This window comes from Halichoerus grypus, chromosome 7 (assembly GCF_964656455.1).
Source record: "Halichoerus grypus chromosome 7, mHalGry1.hap1.1, whole genome shotgun sequence".
NCBI lineage: Eukaryota > Metazoa > Chordata > Mammalia > Carnivora > Phocidae > Halichoerus > Halichoerus grypus.
The window spans coordinates 41,492,991-41,514,465 of NC_135718.1; the positions used below are offsets into that span (position 1 = coordinate 41,492,991).

At 39.1% G+C, this 21,475-nt stretch overlaps 1 protein-coding gene across 13 annotated transcripts in view; it reads right to left on the reverse strand.

Annotated features, from left to right (window-relative positions):
* Positions 1–21,434, reverse strand: part of SHLD2 (shieldin complex subunit 2) — an 80,130-nt gene extending 58,696 nt beyond the window's left edge. For 4 of the 13 annotated variants that reach the window (XM_036079286.2, XM_078077479.1, XM_078077472.1 and 1 more), the window contains exons 1-2: positions 21,370–21,434; positions 19,484–19,706 (exon numbers count right to left, since the gene is read on the reverse strand). The gene's annotated coding sequence lies outside the window, so the exon portion shown is untranslated. Of the gene's footprint in view, positions 1–1,208; positions 1,652–1,676; positions 3,032–3,128; positions 3,157–19,483; positions 19,707–21,369 lie in introns of those variants that run through there. The other 9 variants (XM_078077478.1, XM_036079285.2, XM_078077473.1 and 6 more) reach the window with 6 other exon arrangements.
* Between the last annotated feature and the right edge of the window lie 41 nt (positions 21,435–21,475).

Sequence of the window (21,475 nt, forward strand, 5' to 3'; positions counted from 1 at the left end):
TCTTAAAAAAATGCCACTTCTGCTGAACCTGATTCTAGGTGAGGCCAACTTCGGTCACCTACATAACCTTATGCCCAATGTTCATTCACAATCTTCCTGGCTGCTCTTAACAGGGTTTGAGTACAGTAGTAGGCCCTCAATATACATGAATTAATTACATAAATTATCAGATTAAATAAAAGTCTCAACTTAAGATAATAAATCTCTTCTGCGCCTGCGCAAACCAGGCACTGGAACCAGATGTTTTATACATACTATTACTCATTTCAACCTCACCATACTTTACAGACAGGTTAAGTAACTTACCTAAGGTCATAACATAGTCAGTTGTAAAGCCAGAATTCAAACCAAGGTCTGTCAGGGATACACTCGGTTTTGCTGAAACATTCCAAGTACTGGCTACAAAGGAATGTATTTTCAGTTTAATTGGCAAACACTCATATTCTCTCTTGAACATGGCTTCAAAGTGTTTAGGGAATGAGAAAGTGCTTGAAATGTGCTTGAAGAGAATACTTTTGAAGAACAAAGTGAAGTGTCTGGGAGAACCGCAATGCACTGTGTGCCCATTATGGCGCCACGTGCTGTGCCAGCTATTTTTTTTAAAGATTTTATTTATTTATTTATTTGTCAGAGAGAGCACAAACTGGGAGCGGCAGGCAGAAGGAGAAGCAGGTTCCCGCTGAGCAAGGAGCCCAATGCGGGACTCGATCCCAGCACCCTGGGATCATGACCTGAACCGAAGGCAGATACTTAACTGAGCCACCAGGCATCCCTGGGCTGGCTATTTTAAATGCATGAACACTTCATTGTTAACAACAATCCCGGGACACAAATATTGGTACCTCATTTTTTACATAAGACGAAACTGAAGCTTAGAAGGTTCAAGAAGGTCCAAGTTTACAGAAGTCGCAAGGCACAAAATTGGGATCAGAAATCAAATTCAGTCCATCAAGAAGTATTTACTGAGTGCTTACGAGATATCAGGGCTAGAAGAAGCACTTAGGATAGAATACTAGAGATCCCCCCACATGCAGCTCAAAACAAACCCATTTCCTTTTTGCTTAAGAAGTCAGTCATTGGAAATTGCAAAATCTCCATAGATTTTTCCTTTAATAGTTTTGTTTTCAGTAATTACTCATGCTTTGGTTAGATGTGTTAAGTATTGCCCCCTAAACTCCAAAGTTGACTGCCAGGAAAATTGAACAAACCTCCAGCAGCAAATGTAAAAATGGAAGCGAATTCTGTCCTACATGCATGATTTTGAACATACTGCTGGATGTAGAGGACCACTTTGGAAAATAAACTTCGCATGTTCTGGAGGATGGATTAAACCCTTTAGCATTCTGTGAAGCTTCTGAAGGTCTGGCAGATTTTAAATGACAACAATGAAATTTCAAAAAGAACAGGATAAGTCAGCACCAGAGCTAGTTTAACATTAATAATAAGTGATCTAATAAATAGGTCTATGTTTGCCCAGTCAGGTTTTGCTTATTATGTCAGTTGGAAAGCCGGAAGGAAACTGGTTTTAACTCCCATCAACCTGTATCAGGACAACATCACTTTATCAGAAATGTAGCTGATGTCAGCGTAACACTGCGGCAGTTCAAATTAAAATTGACCTTTCTTTTCCAACTATTTTTGCAATTCATTCATGGTATAGAGTTGAGAGCAATTACCATTTGTCGTGAGCTTTCTATGTGCCAGACATTACATGAAATTTTCTCATTCGATTCTCACAGCCACCCTGTAAGATATTAACCTTGTCTTTTAGAGGAAAGAAGTTTTGAGAAATGAAGTGACTTTTCTAAGGCCACATAGCCTGTAAAGAGGCAGAACCAAGGTTGAAACTCAAGAAAGAGGTCAGTTACCATCATGTTCCATACCACTAAAAAGCTGTCAGTTTCTTATCTTGTACAGAAAGCAGAGTAAAATAGTGATTTGGATTATAAACTGTTTTAGTACCTCGAAAGTAGTGTAGAATGATGTTGACCTTTTAAAAATTCCTAGGAAGGTCATTATAAAAGACAATATAAAATGCCTTGAAGTCAAAATATTAGTCTTTCAGTAACATTTAAAAATAACAAAAAAATAAATAAATATAACACTTAATATTATGAACAGAGAACCAAGTTTAAAAAAAAAAAAGTTCTATTCCAAAATAATGGTGTTTAAGACACTGCACCAGTGCAGGCTGGCTCAAGACAACACTTCCCAGTTAACTCCATGGAAAACTAATCCCTATAAAATATTGAAGGACAATGAGCTTCCATTGTTAAACAAGCTTGAGAAATGTTGCACTAAACACTAAACCAGTCTTCTTTCCAGTTACAAATAGTACAGTGTAGTGCTTGAAAATCCTCCAGAGCCAGTTTATCTGAGATGGAGTCCTGGCTCTTCCACCTGCTAAGCCATGTTAGTAACTTTGGGCATGTTATTTTACCAATGTGGACCTCAATTTTCTCATCTGTAAACAAAAGGAGGTTAATTGCAGAAGACAGACTTGTAAAGATTAATACATGTGGGACTGCTAGAACAGAGCCTCAAAATACTAAGTACTCAATGTTAAATTGTTAGTGGTAATATCATTTCCCTGAGCCTTTATTAAGCTGATGAAAGTTGATGTTTATGGTTAATCACCAAGTGGGAAAGGGATATGGTATGCAGCTTCTTCTCAAAATTATCCCGTGGAACCCACTTTTTCAAAGACCATCAAGAAGACTGGTTAATGTCTTTAAAACAAAAACCAAAACACACACACCAAAAACATACTCTGAGAAATAATAGAGAATTCTAAAATAAAATCTGTTAAAAAACAAAACAAAACAAGGTTAGTGTTTCCCAGTTGCTGAACACATCAAGGTGCTGGAAGGGTAACACGTCCAGAGTGGGCATGGAAGTGCTCCTTCCCCCATACCCTGTCCTACATGGCTCTTCCATTTGGCTGCTCCTGAGTTGTATCCTTAATAATAAAGCAGTAACATCTCCTTACATGGATTCAGTGCCCAGAACTTGTACATATACTGAAATGAAATACCATTTTGTTTTCTATTCCATAACTCACACTGGCTTCAAGCCATCATCTGCCTCATCAGATCAGTCATTCAATTATCCAAAATACTGTGTGTTACCTAGTCAGTCATCATCCAGCCTGGAGGCATCTGAATAAGAAAAAAAAAAATGTTTTCCATTATCAAGATATGGCCATCTCTTTAAGTCTCATATCCCCTGTATAGATTTGAAGATATTCAGATTGTGTTTTTTGCATTTGGTGTTTATTGTGCCCAGTTGCAAAATTTACAGTCATTGCTGGAAGTGCCAATTATGTTACCCTATCATTAAGAATTTTTCTAAGCAATATGTGTTAGGATCTTCAGAAATGCTTATAGCCTTTGATCAAACAAATCCATTTCCAGAATCTGTACTGTGGAAATAAATAAAGAATACATGATAGAATTTTATGCAAATACATATATTGCAACATGGTTTAATAGAAAATTAGAAATACAGTTGACGCCTGAACAAAGTGGGCATTAGGGGCATTGACTCCCACACGGTCAAAAATATAATTTTAACTCCCCAAAGACTTAACTGATAGTCTACTGTTGAGCCAATAACAGAGTTGATTAAAACTTACTTTGTATACATATTATATACTATATTCTTATAATAAAGTAGGCTAGAGAAAAGAAAATGTTATTAAGAAAATCCTAAAAATGAGAAAATACATTTACAGTACTATATTGTATTTATTGAAAAAAAACCCGCATGTAAGTTGACCCGTGCAGCTCAAACTTGTATTGTTCAAGGGTCAACTGTACTCAAAAAGTCTAATTTTAGGGGAAGGATTAAATACATTTGTTGTATTATGCAGTCATCACAAATGATGTTATAAAGATTATGAATAATGCTATGTAAAAAAGCAGATTACAAATATAGGTTCACGGTATAGCATAGTTACCAAACAAACCAAAACAAACCAACAAAACAATCAAAATATAAGAGAAAAAACTAAATTAAAAAAAAACACATCAAAACATCTACTGTGGTTGATTTGAGCCACAGGTGACCCTTCTTCCTCCTTTCCTGTATTTTCCAAGTTTTCTTTACTGAATATGTCTTTCTGTTAAAATATTTCTTAAAAACTCAAAAAAATAAAAGGTCATATTTTTTGTCCAAACTTTTCATTAACTCTTACTTGCCACCACCTAGCCTTTGAGTTAAAGTTCTAATAGATAACAAAAAAAATGATGTGAGGTGGACTGGCCTAGTGGTTAAAAAGATTGAAAAAGGGGCACCTGGATGGCTCAGTCTTGGTTAAGCATCTGCCTTCAGCTCAGATCATGATCTCAGGGTCCTGGGATCGAGTCGTACATCTCGGGTTCCCTGCTCAGCGGGGAGCCTGCTCCCCACTGTTCCTCTGCCCCTCCCCCCCACTCGTGTTCTCTCTCACTCACTCTGCTCTCTCTCCCCTTCTCTCAAATAAATAAATCTTAAAAAAAAAGATTGAAAATACTATGACATGATTTCTTTTGAACGTTATCTATTATTTTGTGAGCAGCAGAGATGGTTATATATCTAAGAAAGTAATGTTTTCTGCTAGCAGAATTGTTCTCAGTTTGCATAGTGAAATCATACACACCAATATTTCTTTTTTAATTTATTTTATTTTATGCTTTTTTAAATTGAAGTATAATTAACATACAGTATTATACTGGTTTCAGGTGTACAATATAATGATTCAACAATTCTACCTATACATTACTCAGTGCTTATCAAGTAAGTGTTGAAGAGCACATACCAATATTCTTAGGGCTCTGTAAAAATGCCATGCATCATGATTCTAAGAATTCCTTAACCCGAGGAAGTCTGAAAGCATATTTTAAATATGCCAAAGATCAATGTAGTAGAACCTTTGGTTTTAAGACATTTTGGGTATTCATCGTTTCTGATGGCTGAATAATGAGGGCACGTGCTGTGATGAGCACTGGGTGTTATACTTAACTAATGAATAACTGAACACTGCATCAAGGACTAATTACGTACTATACAGTGGCAAACTGAACATAATAATAAAAAAAAGAAACACATTTAAAAAAGAAAAAGAAAGGCATTTTGGGAGAGGTAAAACTTCAAGAGTATGGTCTTGAGACTTTATAAATTGACACATTTTCTAATTCTAAAAATAGACATTAATATGTAGCATTTTGGGTTATAATTTTTAACTTAGATATGATTTAAATATTGCTGCAATAGTATTAAATTTTTAAGTCATCAAGGAGATCATGAATCATTCTTATTGCTATTCCCTCCTTTTGGGACTCAGAACTTTTTACATTTCCCCTCAAGCTGGCATCAGGCTTTTAAAAGGCCTGAAGACTTATGATTTCTCACCCCAATTTGGACTCAAGATTATCCCTACCCACCTACCCACCCCTTAGACACAAGTTTGTCAAGGTCAAAAGATCAAGTGAGCACCAATTGCTTTCACTCTGCCGTCCTCCTCACCAGGGCTAAGCCTCGCCAAAGAGGAAAACAGCCCCATGCTAGGGTTCTTTACGACATGCTGAGCAAAGGCCACAGATTGCTAAACATTGCTAAGTAGAACTGAAAACAATGAAATCATCTAGCTCTGTGCATAACCCAGTACCTCAGTCTGTCAGCATAAATATGTTTTCCCACAAAATTAATAAAAATTTGGAAATCAGCTAAGACCACCATGTTTTTCATCATTACCACAATCATCCAAAACATCAGCCCCTCCAAGTAATTCCCCTTTGTCGCTGAACTCTGATCTCATTTCTGCTATGTACTCTCCACCTCCTTGACCATCACACATCCTCCAATAGCTATACTTCCAGATAACCCTTTACACTGTTCCACTGTAAACAAATACCCGAAACCTTGAACCAATATGAGCACCATTCCAGCAGTCTTCTTGTCTAAACTAAAATCTGAGTGCAGCTATTCTTTCTCCCCTCAGCAAACCTACAGCATAGAAGTCATTCCTTGTTCATCATCGAGGTTCTTCACCCTCATGTCAAAGTACCTCTTTTGAGGTGTCTGTCCTGTTCCTACCTCTCTCTCCTTGTTTCTGTCATCGACTGACCTCTTGGTCACTCTCCCACATTCGCCAAAGACTTTGGAACCTGGTTCAGAATCTTCCCACCCCTTGCTCTAGAACCATTCTGAGCAATTCACTTTCTGTGAAGCTGACTCCTGTAACACCCTAGCTTTACACTTTCCTTATCTGCCCAACCCAGTAACCTTCACTTTCTCTGCTTCAGAAACCCATTCCATGGCCAGCTCTTGCATTCAGTCATAACCAGCAACTGCTCCTCTTAGTTAAGTTTCAATTTAACTTAATCTTAAATTCCAATATCCAGTCTCAACCACTTCATATCCCAGCTGCCACTTTCTGGTTTCAGTTGGTCCCTACTGAGCTTCGACTCAATGGCCCATCACTTCAAACACCGTCACTGCTAGAATCTCTTGCCTCCCTTTCTGCCACACTGGCCCGTTAAACCCAGACCAAGATCAATCCACTTGTTCAACTTGTCTGCTCACACGCTCAGGTTGCTGAGCCCTGAGATGGGGGGGAAGATCACTCACACAACTACATACACCAGAGCCATGAAAAATGTGTCAGTACAATTCTTCTAAGTAATCCTGTTCCGTTAGCCCTCTCATTTCCCCCAATGGCCTTCTCAAAATTCTCCCTTTCTCCTCAAACTCTCTCCTACGATCATCATCTCCTTCCCCTATAATCTCAGCTAATGACTTTATCTCCCCCCCACCACCTCATTGGAAAAATTCATCAAGTATACTGAGGCCCCAAATTCTTCACCTACCACCCAAATACTTCTTCATTGACACCATCCCTCCTTCCATTATTCCCACATCAGTGGAAACTATATTCCTACTTCTACTCAAACCTGTATCTTTACTCCATTCCCGCTAATCCTAAGGATAATGTTCAGTCAATCCCACATACCTCCTTCTTCCTGTGTCAACCTCTCCCTTTCTACTGACTTCTCCTGTGAAGCATATAACCATGCTGACGTCTCTCTCATCTTGATACAACACGCGCTCTACCTACTATCCTTCAAGCTTTTGGAAAAGAATGTCTGCACTGCCTCCACCCTCTTGCAACCATTCACTCTTCATCCTCAGCAATCTGGCTGTATCTCCACCATGGAGACTCCACTGACATTCTTCTGTTGAAGACAATCAATCATCTCCTCAATGCTCTGTCCTTATGTCAGGTGACCTATTTGAGACATTTGACACTGCTGACCACTGTTTCTTAAGACTTCTCAGTTTTCATTTAACAACATCTACTGGACACCTACTTTATGACAAGAATTGAGGATAAAATGATGAACATGGCACAGTCAAGCCTTCAAGGAGCTTAGAGTTAAACGGGAGAAGTTTCTATGATAATTCATACTCTTCTTTCAACCTCTCAGATCACTCCTTCCTTTCTCTACTCAACACTTAGAGACTGATACTCCCTCAGGACTCCTTTCTTTGCTCTTCTCACATCCATCCTGGGATTACCATGTTCACATTGCCTACTCACTGATGATGACAAATACAGATCTCTAGCTTAGAAGTCTATCCTGAACTCTGGACCCACTCACTCTCTATGAAAAGATATTGGTACTTCAATATCTCACTATCATTTTTTCTTTTTTTTTAATCAAGGTTTTATTTATTTATTTGACAGAAAGAGACACAGCGAGAGAGGGAACACAAGCAGGGGGAGTGGGAAAGGGAGAAGCAGGCTTCCCACGGAGCAGGGAGCCTGATGCGGGCTCAATCCCAGGACCCTGGGATCATGACCTGGGCCGAAGGCAGACGCTTAACAACTGAGCCACCCAGGCACCCCAACATCTCACTATCTTGATAGTATCCTCTGATGCCCAAAAGTTTTGAATTTTGATGAAGTCAAATTTATCTATTTTTTCTTTGTTTGTGCTTTTGGTGTCGTATTTAAGAAACTGTTGCCTAATATAAGATCATGAATATTTACACCTATATTTTTTCTAAGAGTTTTATACTTTCAGCTTTTAGATTTAGGTCCTTAATCCATGGAAACCATAATTCTCCAAAGCTAAGAACTTCACTTGCAATATCTAAGGGTTTTTTAAATTCTAAGACCCTGGCTTTAAATTACCACAAGCCAAAGCAAGAAAACTTTGCTGGCAGAGTTTATACTGTAAACTACAACATACAGGAAGTGGCAGGTGATGGCGTAAGTGTGTTCTCCCACAACAATCGAGAGGACATAAAACTGGGGGGGGGAGGGGGGAGGAATACAGAGAGAAAGAGGAGGTAGAAAACAGGTAGAAGTTTGGAATTCTTACCTCCTATCCCATCTGAGGCTGTCTTGGAGTGAGAAAGGGTGAGAAAAATCTCTAGTATGTTTGTGGGGAAGGACCCAGAAGAGAAGATAACCATCTTTCCCTTTCCTAAGTTATGGTCCAAGGAACTGCAAGTCTTTTAGCAAAACCTTGCACCTACCACTCTATCAGTGTTAATAGCCAATGACATGCTCAGACCTGAAAAGCTGCCTCAGAGACCCAAGCACACCAGCATGGGGTAGAAACTGTTAAGAAGTTTGCTTTGGGCCAGTGTGCCCAAAAGAGCTTGGCATTAAGGCGGATCCAGTGCACATAGCCCTGTTGACCAGAAGTCATGGTAGTAGCAGGGACATCAGCCTCGGACGCAGCAGAGCAGACAGTGCCATTCAAGACTAAGCCAGTTAAGGTACAGCTTAGCAATGGCCAAGGACAGAGAACGGCCCCGAGACAAGATGCCCCCTCCGCAATGCCAGGAAAATTTATAAGTCTTCTCTACCAATATCCTCCACCTCAGAAAAAAAAAAAAGTAGAGCACTATGTGGAAAAACTGAACTTATCCAAAGGACTGATTATTTACCCAAGGGTCTGAGTTAACCTGGAATTAATGAAGTTAAACCAGAAGCTACTGACTTTATCCTAAACTGGCAAAATTTCCTCTACTACCCAGTAGAAATAAGAAGCTCCAGAGCTAAGGAAATTTTAGTTATAGAGAGATAACTAAATTTTGTAGTTTACAAAATTTATGCCTACTATATAACAACCGGGTTTCCAGCTGCACAAAAAGTAAAATGTAAAGCCCTCGTCCCCATGATCTCTCTCTCCAAAGGTACAACATGCTGCACTAAACATAGACAACCATAATCACCCTGGTTTCCTCCCATTCCTAAAATATGCCAAGGTCTTTCCTATATTAGAGATCTTCACATGCTGTTTCCTTCACTTGTTCTCCCATGGGTCTTTATAGACGTTGCTCCAACGCAACCTTTAGCTTCAATTTACATGTTTCTTCCTTGAAGAGGCCTTCTCTGACATCCTAAAGTAGCACAGCACCTTATGATCTCCAACTAGTACACTCCTCGAAACCTCACATGCCCGCTAGAATAAAAGCTCTGTTCTTGCCTGTCTTGTTCACCAACTACCCCAGTGTCTGGTCAATAATAGGTGGTCAATGAATAGTTCCTACAGGAATAAATGAATCAGAGTAAAGTGTGATATCCAAAATAAACTTTAAAATCTTCTGACAAATCCAAGTATTAAAGAATTAACAAAATTAAAAGTAGACAACCACCATATTTCAATTTGGAAATAAAAGTCAAATAAAAGACCATACATAAATAAGTTTCTATTTCTATTTTTAAAACAATGCAATTATAGAATCTTAGAAAATGGTTGTATGAAATTATAGAGTACCTTCTCCAGGCTAAAGCCTCTTAAAACAGAAACACAAAACAGAAACAAATCCAACAAACCATCAAGATGAATTTCTTTGAAAATAATCATAATCATAATCATAAAATTAGGTGCACAGGAATAAAACTGAGCCTACAAAAACTTTACTGAGGAATAAAAGAGATTGTCTGAGGGGCACCTGGGTGGCTCAGTCATTAAGCGTCTGCTTTCGGCTCAGGTCATGATCCCAGGGTCCTGGGATCGAGCCCCGCATCGGGCTCCCTGCTCCGCGGGAGGCCTGCTTCTCCCTCTCCCACTCCCCCTGCTTGTGTTCCCTCTCTCGCTGTGTCTCTCTCTGTCAAACAAATAAATAAAATCTTAAAAAAAAAAAAAAAGAAACTGTCTGAACATAATGGGAGATGCTCCATACTCTCTTCATAGTTAAACAATAATGTAAGATATCAATTCTCCTTACATGAATCTATAAACCTAATGCAACTTCAAGTAGAATACAAAAGGATGTATTTTTTAAGTTAATCAGGATCAATATTAGACAAAGTTAAATATAAATAACAATATTAAGTTCCAGTTTTCCAAAATGAAGAGCTAGATTCACGCCAACTCTTCTTATGAAAACAACTAAAAACACAAGGTGAAACATAAAAACCAAATTCTTTGCCACCAAGAGATAAGAATATAGTAAGGAATTAGCTAACTAAAACTATAAGAGAAAACCAGGAATCTAGAGCAAGTTAGCATTGGAGCTGCTTTTGATGTGAGGGCATTTGATCATGAGGGAAAATATACATTTTTGTTTGATGGTGTCACAGCATACTAGAAACATAATTCAAAGCACAGGACCCACATAAAATGATGAGCCTAATAATAGAGTGTTCCCACAATAACCTGTAACTCTAAAGGGCAACATCCTCAGGTAACAGTCATCAGAAAGTAAACCAATGCCTGAAGTCTTATAACCAAGATTTGCATCGTCTGATGGTCCAGGAAACTGCAAACCTCAGATTAAGTGGCACCTTGCCTGACCCTGGGCACCTATAGAATGAAGCACAAAAAAATAAAAAGTTGGAAAACATAAAAAAGAGTAAGAAATACAGAAGGTAAAGTGAAGGAGGATAGAACAGGGTAGAGACAGTATTGGAAGAGGTAACAGTTGCAAATGTTCTAGAACCTGCAAAGATCTCCATCTCTAGATTCAAAATTGCAAAGAACAAACATCCAATAGAGGATATTGGTAGGGGCGCTGAGGTGGCTCAGTCGGTTAAGCATCTGCCTTCGGCTCAGGTCATGATCCCAGTGTCCTGGGATCGAGCCCCGCATTGCTCCCTGCAGAGCAAGGAGCCCACTTCTCCCTCTCCTCCCCGCTTATACTCTCTCACTGTCTCTCCTGTCTCTCTCTCTCAAATAAATAAATAAAATCTTTAAAAAAAAAAAAAAGAGGATTATTGGTAAAGCCATTAAACTGGCCCAATGAAGAGACTCGCTATCCGGTGAGCTGCCCCACCTAATCTCTTGCCATTTCTTCTTCTGTCTCTCCTCCCTCCCCAGCAGACCCACATATACACACACTCTGGCCACAGTGAACTATGACACAGTTACCTAACACAGACCATTCTGATGAGGCTTTTTTGGTTTAAAAAGAAGACATTTCGACCAGTTCTGAAAGTAGGGATAAGGATATTATAAAGGGACAAATGGATTAGAAATAAAACTAAAATTGGAAAGCCATTTTTCTGACCAAGTCACATCATGGGTTTCTGGCCAGCATTTAGACTGGACATGGCTGGGTACTTGCCCAAAAGGCAGTCCATCATCTGTAGCCTGAGGAACAGGAAATGAAGGTCACAGGGTACCAAACATGACCATCAAAAAGAGCTGGGAGCATAGCAGTGATCATGATTAAGATCAATGGTAGAGCTCCAGGTAATTCGGCAAAAAGCTGTCAACACGACAATTTGGCTGAGATGACAGTTAAGAATCTACCTGTAATAATGTTAATTTCTTAATTTTGATAAATGTATTGTGGCTATGTAAGAGGTTATCATCAGGAAAAGATGGGTGAAGGGAACTCTGCAGTATCTTTGCACCTCTTCTATATATCTAAAATTCTTTCTAAAGAAAAGTTATTTCGGGGCGCCTGGGTGGCTCAGATGGTTAAGCATCTGCCTTCAGCTCAGGTCATGATCTCAGGGTCCTGGGATCGAGTCCCGCGTCGGGCTCCCTGCTGGGCGGGGAGCCTGCTTCTCCCTCTCCTTCTCCTGCTCCCCCTGCTTATGCTCTCTCACTCTCTCTGTCAAACAAATAAATAAAATCTTTAAAAATAAATAAGTTATTTCAAAACAAATTATTATAAATAAAACTATTTCAAAATAAAAATACAATTTAAAAAGTGGAAAAATTGAATACATCTAATCACTCTTTTTTTTCAATTGTTAGTATCTTAAATACATCATAGAGTGCTTCTATGAGCCTAGATACATATTTTTAAGCATTATTCTTTCATATTTCATATTTTTCAGGTCTTATCTTACTCTTCTAAATTCAGATTCAGGGCTGCCTGGGTGGCTTAGTCAATTGGGCATCTGACTCTTGATTTCGCCTCATATCATGATCTCAGGGTCCTGAGATCAAGCCCCACATCAGGCATCAGGCTCCGTGCTGGGTGTGGAGCCTGCTTCAGATTCTCTCTCCCTCCCTCCCTTTCTTCTGCCCCTCCCCCCCTCACTTGCATGCTCGCTCTCTCTAAAATAAAATAAAATAAAATAAAATAAAATAAAATTCAAAGTCATTTTTTGCCAGTTATAACTGTTTTAACTGATAACTGTAGAGAAAAATTAGGAAAACGTAGATGTTCCATAATGAGAACCAATATGAAAAAACATATTAGAAATATGTTTAGATTAGAAATAAATATGTTAGAATTAGAAATAACATGAGTCTGCAGAAATAGGTTAAGAATAAATCTAAGCATCCCTTGTCCCATCTGTTCTGTTTCTGAGTTCAGACAGCAAGAGTTGGGTCAGCGAGGAATACCTGTAGTTGAAAATGCACAGTCATCGCAGGCTGATGGGGCAGGCTTTCTGTTATTCTCATTCACACACTTTTTAGTTTTTCTCTAAGAAAATGTTAAAATAAATGAAAACCATAAGAGGCAAGGAACTGGAATTTCTCAGGGCTCAGGTTTTTTAGCCTTTTCCCATTTAAATTTTTTCTAGTTAACTTAAAGCCGATTGTGATTGCTTCTCTAACATTTCCTTCACTTTTTTTTTGGTGTTTGTATTATATAATGAAAGAGGCAAGACAGAATATGAAATTACAGAGGATAGTCAAAGTCTATAATTCTTTATAATACTTATTAAAATATACCAAATAATTGTTATTCAAAAATAATTCCATTTTATATCTGACCTAGAAAAAACACATGAAGGTAGGGATACATACTTGCTTTAATTGGAGTCTCTCACCACAACTTCCCTTGTTCTGGAAGTCCTGAAACCTCTTCTCTCTCTGTAATAGCACCTTCCCACTGACATACTGCTCTTCACTGATACTTCTTTCTTTTTTTTTTTTAATAGCTGATCAGAACTTCACTGTGGACGGCTGGTGATTCTAGAATCTAAGATGAATCCCTTTGTGTTTCATTGGTTTTAGATGGCCCTCCAGGAATATAATTATAAAGATTCCACCTTTGACAAGAAAACTGTGGAGGGCAAATACATGTAAACGGCACTTTTACATATCTACCCCATGCATCTTCAAAATAGTCTTACCTTGGGGCACCTGGGTGGCTCAGTCAGTTGCATCAGACCCTTGATTTAGGGGTTGGGATCTTAGGGTCATGGGACCACGCCCCCCCTGCCCCCAGGGCATGAAGCCTGCTTGGGATTCTCTCTCTGCCTCTGTCCCTCCACCCCTTCCACCAACCCACCCCAACATGTGCATGCACGAGCTCTTTCTTGCTGTCTCTCAAAAAAAGCAGTCTTGGGCACCTGGGTGGCTCAGTCGTTAAGCGTCTGCCTTCAGCTCAGGTCATGATCCCAGGGTCTGGGATTGAGTCCCACATCGGGCTCCCTGCTCGGCGGGAAGCCTGCTTTCCCTCTCCCACTCTCCCTGCTTGTGTTCCCTCTCTCGCTGTCTCTCTCTCTGTTAAAAAATAAATAAAAAATCTTAAAAAAAAAAAAAAAGCAGTCTTATCCCAAACCGTGCTTCTGATATTATGTACTATAACACAGAGACTCCAGTGAGACTGTCACACTTGCCCTTAGCATAAACACAAGAACTTCTAATTTCAACTGAAAGACCAGACAGATTAGCCCTCCTATTGATTTAACTCATTTGCCTGTGTGTTACACCATTGACAATAAGTTGCTGGTGGCAGCTTAATCTGAAGATCCAACGAAATCATTTGAGCATTTGATATTTCTTTATATCCCAGACTTTCCCCCAGAAGTTGAGGATGGGTTTCCAGTTTCCGTCCTGTTTTCTCGTCTGGCAACAGAGTAAACACTGCAGCATGGAGATATTGCCTTATAAGCTGTTAAGCCGCAGCCCCCACCCCGCCCCGCAAAGAGGCATAGTCTTAAAACTACAATCATTTTATAAAATCTGAAAGGGAACTAGACTCAGCAAATGTCTCAAAGTAGAAAACATGAAACATAATGATAGTTTTCAAAGGGAACTAGATTCTTTAGATTTCTCAATGTAGAGAACATGAAACCACAAGCATAATTCCCAGTGTTATATTCAGGAATGTTTCACCCCTCTTAAACTGTGCCTATATTCTAAGAGAATATATTATCACAGTAAGAGAGCACAGAGCAGGGGCACCTGAGTGGCTCAGTTGGTTAAGCATCTGCCTTCGGTTCAGGTCATGATCCCAGGGTCCTGGGATCGAGTCCCACATGGGGCTCCTTGCTGAGCAGGGAGCCTGCTTCTCCCTCTACTTGCCACCTTCTCAACTCTGCTTGCTTGTGCGCTCTCTCTTTCTTTCTCTCTCTGACAAATAAATAAATAAAATCTTTAAAAAAGACAGAGAGAGAGCACAGAGCAGGTCAGTTATTTTCTGTGGCAAATACAGCAAACACTGCTGGTTGCCAACTTCACAATTATGCCTCCTGCTCTTTCTTCCTCACTGGTAGCGCCTATCTGTATTTTAGAAGTTCAAAGTGTCAGAAAGTCCTCCTTCCGGCCTCCTTTACAGCAAGGGCACGGCATAGAACCCATTCCTAGCTACTGAGGCCCGCCTAAAAGAGCTGAAGCTGGCTGGCAGGCCTTCGGAAAAGGTTTTCTTTACCAACAAAGAAATGTGTATGGGAAGAAACCGCTGTTCTTCCACACAGCACTTAGTTGTGCCTGGATGTAACCCCTGGAACTGATGTAGCAATCTTCTGACCAAGAGGAAAGATACCACCAACTTGCTGAATGTAACACTGAGAAAAGCCCTGGGCTCCCGATAGTATCACTGAGCCCTATGTCAACAACGGGGAATAGGCTTGCCTCCAGGCTTCTTGTTAGATGATAGTTATCTCATTTAGTTTGTACCTTTAGTCTAAGACACTTTTATTTGGGTATTGTTGCTTAAGGGCCAAAAACATCCCAACTAATACAGCTAGCAAATATCTGTTCACTTCAAGATCAGGGAGTTAGACCACTGCAACTTAGCTGACCCCAGCCACTACCAGCATCTCTGCCTTGATCCGTTCTGCCTCATTCATGTTTTTCTTTTCTACCTTTCACCAAGAGCAGACTCAATGTAATTATACTCACATCTGCGCTTCATGATAAAGTCAGTTTCTTCGCAACTTTTCCATGACAGTCAACGAGAAGGTACTTTTTTGCTTCTCTAGCATACAAATGTGCCTCAATTTTTAGCTTACACTTTCTTACTATTCAAACTCCAATCCCATATTTAGATCACAAGTGATCTGAAATTTCCAAAAAGGGGGGGGTGGAGGAGGGCACCTGGGTGCCTTAGTTGGATAAGCATCCAACTCTTGTTTTCGGCCAGGTCATGATCTCAGGGTCATGAGATCAAGCCCACGTGGGGCTCTGTACTCAGCAGGGAGTCTACTTGAGATTCTCTCTCTCTAAAATAAATAAATAAAATCTTTAAAATTTCCAAAAAGAAAATGTGAAAGCATTTAGAATAAAGATTTGATTTTATAAAGAGTCATCTACATAGATCAATAAATGCAGCTGGATGGTGAGGCATCTGGAATGATGAATAATTAAATGTGCTATCTTTTTTACATATAAGGAAAACAAAAGATCTCAATTAAAAACAAAGGAAAAGACAGAGACATGATGAATTACATACAGGTGAGCTCAGAATCCCACCTTAGTATAGTAATTTTTAAGATACCTCATTTGTTTCTTGCCTACTATGCTTAAAGAGATAAAAGTTCCTATAATGAGTTTTCACATTTACGCACAACATGGAAAGAACCCTTAAGCAAGAGTTGATAAAAACCTTTGTTGAATATTATTCAGCAACAGCAAAATGAAAACTTAACCAAACTACACAAGTAGATAAAAGTGACATGTAATTTATTAGTAAAAAATAGTTTTTAAAAGGAAAAAGACTATAAATCCTGAAAATTCCAGATCCTTTTCTTGGATATAGTTTGTTTTTTACTTACTAAAATAACATGCTCACTAAAGGGGACAAAAAATGAAAATTATAACTTTTCTGAAAATCAATTAGAAAACACAAAAGTATTAGAAAAAATTTTCCTGAAAATTACAGCACAAAGGCTTAAAAAATAATCCATGATGCACCAAAATTACCAATAGTGGGGGGGGGGGGGAAGGAACGAGGGGATATTCATTTTTCAACCAAAATGCTGTTTGTTTTTTGTTTTTAATTAATTTATTTATTTGAAGGGGAGGCAGAGGGTGAGGGAGAGAGAGAATTTCAAGCAGACTCCCCGCTGAGTCAGAGCCCAACACAGGCTCGATCTCACCACCCTGAGATCATGACCTGCGATCATGACCTGAGCTAAAATCAAGAGTCAGACGCTTCATGGACTGAGCCACCCAAGCATCTAATGAAAGAAGTACAGAACTTCTATTATGAAAAGACAACATTGCTGAGAGCAATTTTTAAAGACCTAAACAAATGAAAAAACATCTCGTGTTCATGAGTCAGAGATGTGGTATCATTAAAATGGTGCTCCCCGAATTGATTCAACACAATCCCAATCAAAATTCCAGCCAGAGTCTGTGCAGAAATTAAACACTTGACCTAAAATTCATATGAAAAGTCAAGGGACTCAGAATAACCAAACAATCTTGAAAAAGAACAAAGTTTGAGGACTCACACTTCCCAATATCAAAATCTACTACAAAGCTACAGTAATCAAAATAGTGTGGTACTAGCATAAAGAGAGACACGTGAGCAAGTGGAAAAGAACTCAAGAGTCCAGAAATAAATCTTCACATTTAGGTCAATTAATTTTCGATAGAGTGTAAAGACAATTAAATGGGAAAAGAAATAGCCTTTTGAACAAATGGATATCCACAGGCAGAAGAATGAAATTGGATTCCTTCCTCATTCCATATACAAAAATCAACTCAAAATCCATTTTGAGACCTAAAACATAAAAGAACTAAATATAAAAAGACCTAAATGTAAAAGCTAACACTATAAGACTCTTAGAAGAAAACATAGGTATAAATCTTCATGACCTCCAATTAGACAATGATTTGTTAGACATGATACCAAAAGCACAAGCAACAAAAGAAAACATTTATAAATTGGACATCAAAATTTAAAATTTTTGTGCTTCAAAAGACACCATCAAAAAAGCAAATAGAGGGCGCCTGGGTGGCTCAGTTGGTTAAGCAACAGCCTCCAGCTCAGGTCATGATCCTGGAGTCCCGGGATTGAGTCCCACCCTGCTCAGTGAGGAATCTGCTTCTCCCTCTGACCCTCCCCTCTCCCATTCTCTTTCTTTCTCTTTCTCTCTCTCTCTCTCTCTCTCTCTCTCTGTGTCGCGCACGCGCAAATAAATAAAATCTTTAAAAAAAGGCAAATAGACAACAGAATAGTAGAAAACACTTGCAAATCATGTATCTGATACGGGATTTGTAACTAGAATATGTAAAGAACTGTTACAACTCAACAATAAAAAGGAGAAATAATCCAACTTAGAAATAGGAAAAGGAGGGGCACCTGGGTGGCTCAGTCGGTTAAGCGTCTGCCTTCAGCTCAGGTCATGATTCCAGGGTCCTGGGATGGAGCCCCACATCGAGCTCTCTGCTCAGCAGGGAGCCTACTTCTCCCTCCTGCTCTGCCTGCCGCTATGCCTACTTGTGATCTCTCTTTCTCTCTCTCTGTCAAATAAATAAAATCTTAAAAAATAAATAAATAAAGCCCTCTATCTTTTAAAAAAAAATAGGAAAAGGAAATGAATAGGCATTTCTCCAAGAAAAGATATACAAATGGCCAATGAGCATACGAAAAGATGTTCAGCATCATTAGCCACCAAGGAAATGCAAATCAAAACCAAAATGAGCTACCACTTCACCCCAGATAATAGTATGTGTTGGGGAGGATGCAGGGAAATTGCATCCCTCATACACTGCTAATAAGAATTAAAATGGTACAGCTCTGTGGAAAACAGTTTGATAGTTTCTCAAGGTTAAAAAACTTTTTTTTCTTAAAAGGTTAATCAGCAATTCCATTCCTAGGTATATACCCAAGAGGACTGAAAACATATGTCCACACAAAAACTTGCACAAGAATGTTCATAATAGCGTTATTCACAACAGCCGAAAGTGAAAATAACTCAAATGTCCATGATGAATGGATTACAATATGAGACAGAGCCATACGATGAATACTATTTAGCCATAAAAAGAAATGAAATACTGATCCATGCTATAACATAGATGAATCTTTACAACATTATCCTAAGTGAGGGAAGCCAGTCACAAAGGGCCACATATTGTATCATTCCATCTAAATGAAATGTCCAAAAACGACAAATATAAAGAGACACAAGGTAGAAAGTATGTATTACTTTTTCAAATCATTTTTTTAAAAGACTATGGTGTTCTTTTATTTTTATGCTATGTCTTTCTAAATCCTAAAATTCTTCTTCTGAAATATTTTTAAAAGCACTTGAAAACATAAAAGCATGCAATGGATCAAAGAAAAATGACCTGGAATTTTAAAACAGCTGAGGAAAACTCATACATGTCAAAGGCAGAAAATTGATTTGTCTTTGTTGAATGTTATCAAATGACCAAAACTCCCTTCAGTTAAATTCTGTCTTCCTTTTGAAATGGAAATTACTAATAAATTTAAACTTTAATTTGCAAAATAACTGTATACTTTATAAAGCAATCATCAATGTAACATATAGAATTGTTGAATCACTATATTGTACACCTGAAACTAATATAACTCTGTATGCTAACTATACTGGAAATTAAAATAAAATAAATCATCAGTGTGAAGCTGAAACTTACTAGATCTTACATCACAGTAGTTTAAACTAAATGCAACAAATACTTAAAATATTTCTTGGAATAGTAGCAATAGAATAACTTTGGAGTCAAATACACAGGTTTGAATCTCAGCCTGCAATTTACCAGCTAGGTGACCATCAACAATTTACTTGGTCTCTGTGAGCTTTAGTTCCCTCTTCCATTAAATCAGGAATTATAATACCTACTTTAGTTTAAAAAGAAATACTCCAACTACTTACTAAATGGGGGAAGGAGGAGTACTGTTTGGAAAATTTCACTCTTTTCTTTAAACTTATCTGTAACATTTGGGGGTGCCTGGGTGGCTCAGTTGGTTAATCAGCAGCCTTCAGCTCAGGTCATCATCCCAGGGTCCTGGGAGGATCCAGCCCCACCATCAGGCTCCCAGGTCAGCGGGGAGTCTGCTTCTCCCTCTGCCTCTCCCCCTGCTCCTGTTTTCTCTTTCTGTCAAGTAAATAAGTAAAATCTTAAAAAAAAAAAAAAAAAAAAAAAACTTATCTGTACGGTCTGAATTTTTTTACAACTTATATATAATTTTAAAACATAATGAAGATTTAAAAAATAAAAGCATCTATTTTGGAGGTTCTTATGAAGCCATTTTGTAAGATATTTATAGATAGGGGACTCTCAGTTAAAAATAATTTCCTCACTACTTCCTTTCCAACTTTTGAATTCAGATGAATAAAACTTGGGAAGAAGCAAAGTTAAACATTTATTTTTCTGAAGGCTATGGTTATCACGAAAGAGATAAACAGGGCAATAAAACTAAGCTTTTAAACCACTTTCCTCAAAACATAACAAAAAATTTAATCTGAAACAAAAAAATGTCCACATGTTTATGGATGCTAATTCACTTTATTCTAAAATTTTACTATCTGGGGTTTGGTTTTCATGGGGTTTTCTTTGCAGTGTAAAATGATAATACCATCAAGTGAAAAGGAAATTTGGTACCTGAATGTTTTTACCAACAAGACAAATTCAGGATTCAGTTCAGAAAATATTTTTCACTGAAAAACAACACACAAATATAATGATACATTTATCTAGCAAATAAGATAAAATATAATCTGCATCTTCTTTGCTTTGAAAGTACACTGAGATAGATGAATGTAATTTAACTGATCTACGTTACCACTTTATACTTCGCAGTATATTCTAAGAATTAAGAACATTCTCTTCCATATTCTAATAGATGAATAAAATGAATGTCAGGAAGTAAAGTAGTTTTGCAAGTCAAAAAGGTGTGTCATTTTATAACCACCAAAGTACACCCGGACTACTAAAGCTGGGAAGGGAGCCTTTGTTTGGTACCTTTTCTTAAGACTGAGTCATTGGACTGAAACATGTGCCTACCCTACCCAAAGGAGCACAGGACTTTAGCATTTCTCAAGTATGCGTAAGTACAAAATGAACCCTCATGAAGCTTAATGTTTACAAATCCTGCTCTGGACCACTTAATACATATATTACTGAGAATGTGCTGGAGTATTATTATTGCATTTCTAGAGTGTCTTTGTTTATAGACCATTTCAAGAACGTATTTCTGAAAAGCGGAAACACGGTGAGTAAATGTTAGAAGCTACAATGACTCACATAACTTTTATCTTGACATTGATGAGTGGTTACATAGGGCAAAATTGAAAACTTCATTTTTTGTGTAAGGCCAGACGGTAAGGGATTCCCCAGCTCCCAGGCCTTCTCCTTTCCATTTCCCGCAAGCCACCTCAAAAACCTGACTCGGATGACATTAAGTGCTTCGCATTCCCCGAGGGCAGAGCCAAGCCCACAGCCCCGCCTTCAACCGCAGCTCCTCGATCTCGGCGCCCCTCGGCCGGCTCCGCAGAGACACCAGAGGACGGGGTGGGAGGGGGTGCAGGACGGCCGCCCCGCCCGACGGCGTGCGGGCGGAAAGGAGGGACACCAGTGACTCACTCGGCCCGGCCGGCCGCCAGACCGCACCACCCTCACCCCTGCAGGAGCCCGGGGATCGGCCTCTCAGCGCCCCCCAGAGGCGGACAAGCACCTCCCCCGGCAAGCCCACTTCCCAAGCTGGCCCCCTCCCCACGCTGGCCCCCTCCCCAGGTCGAGGTCGGGGGCGCGCACAGACCTGAGACACCGCCTCCTGTAGATCCAGCCAGCCCGCGGAGTCCTCGCCCCTCCCCTTCCCCGTCCGGCGCGAGCATGCGCACTGGGCCAGCCCGCGCCTGCGCGCC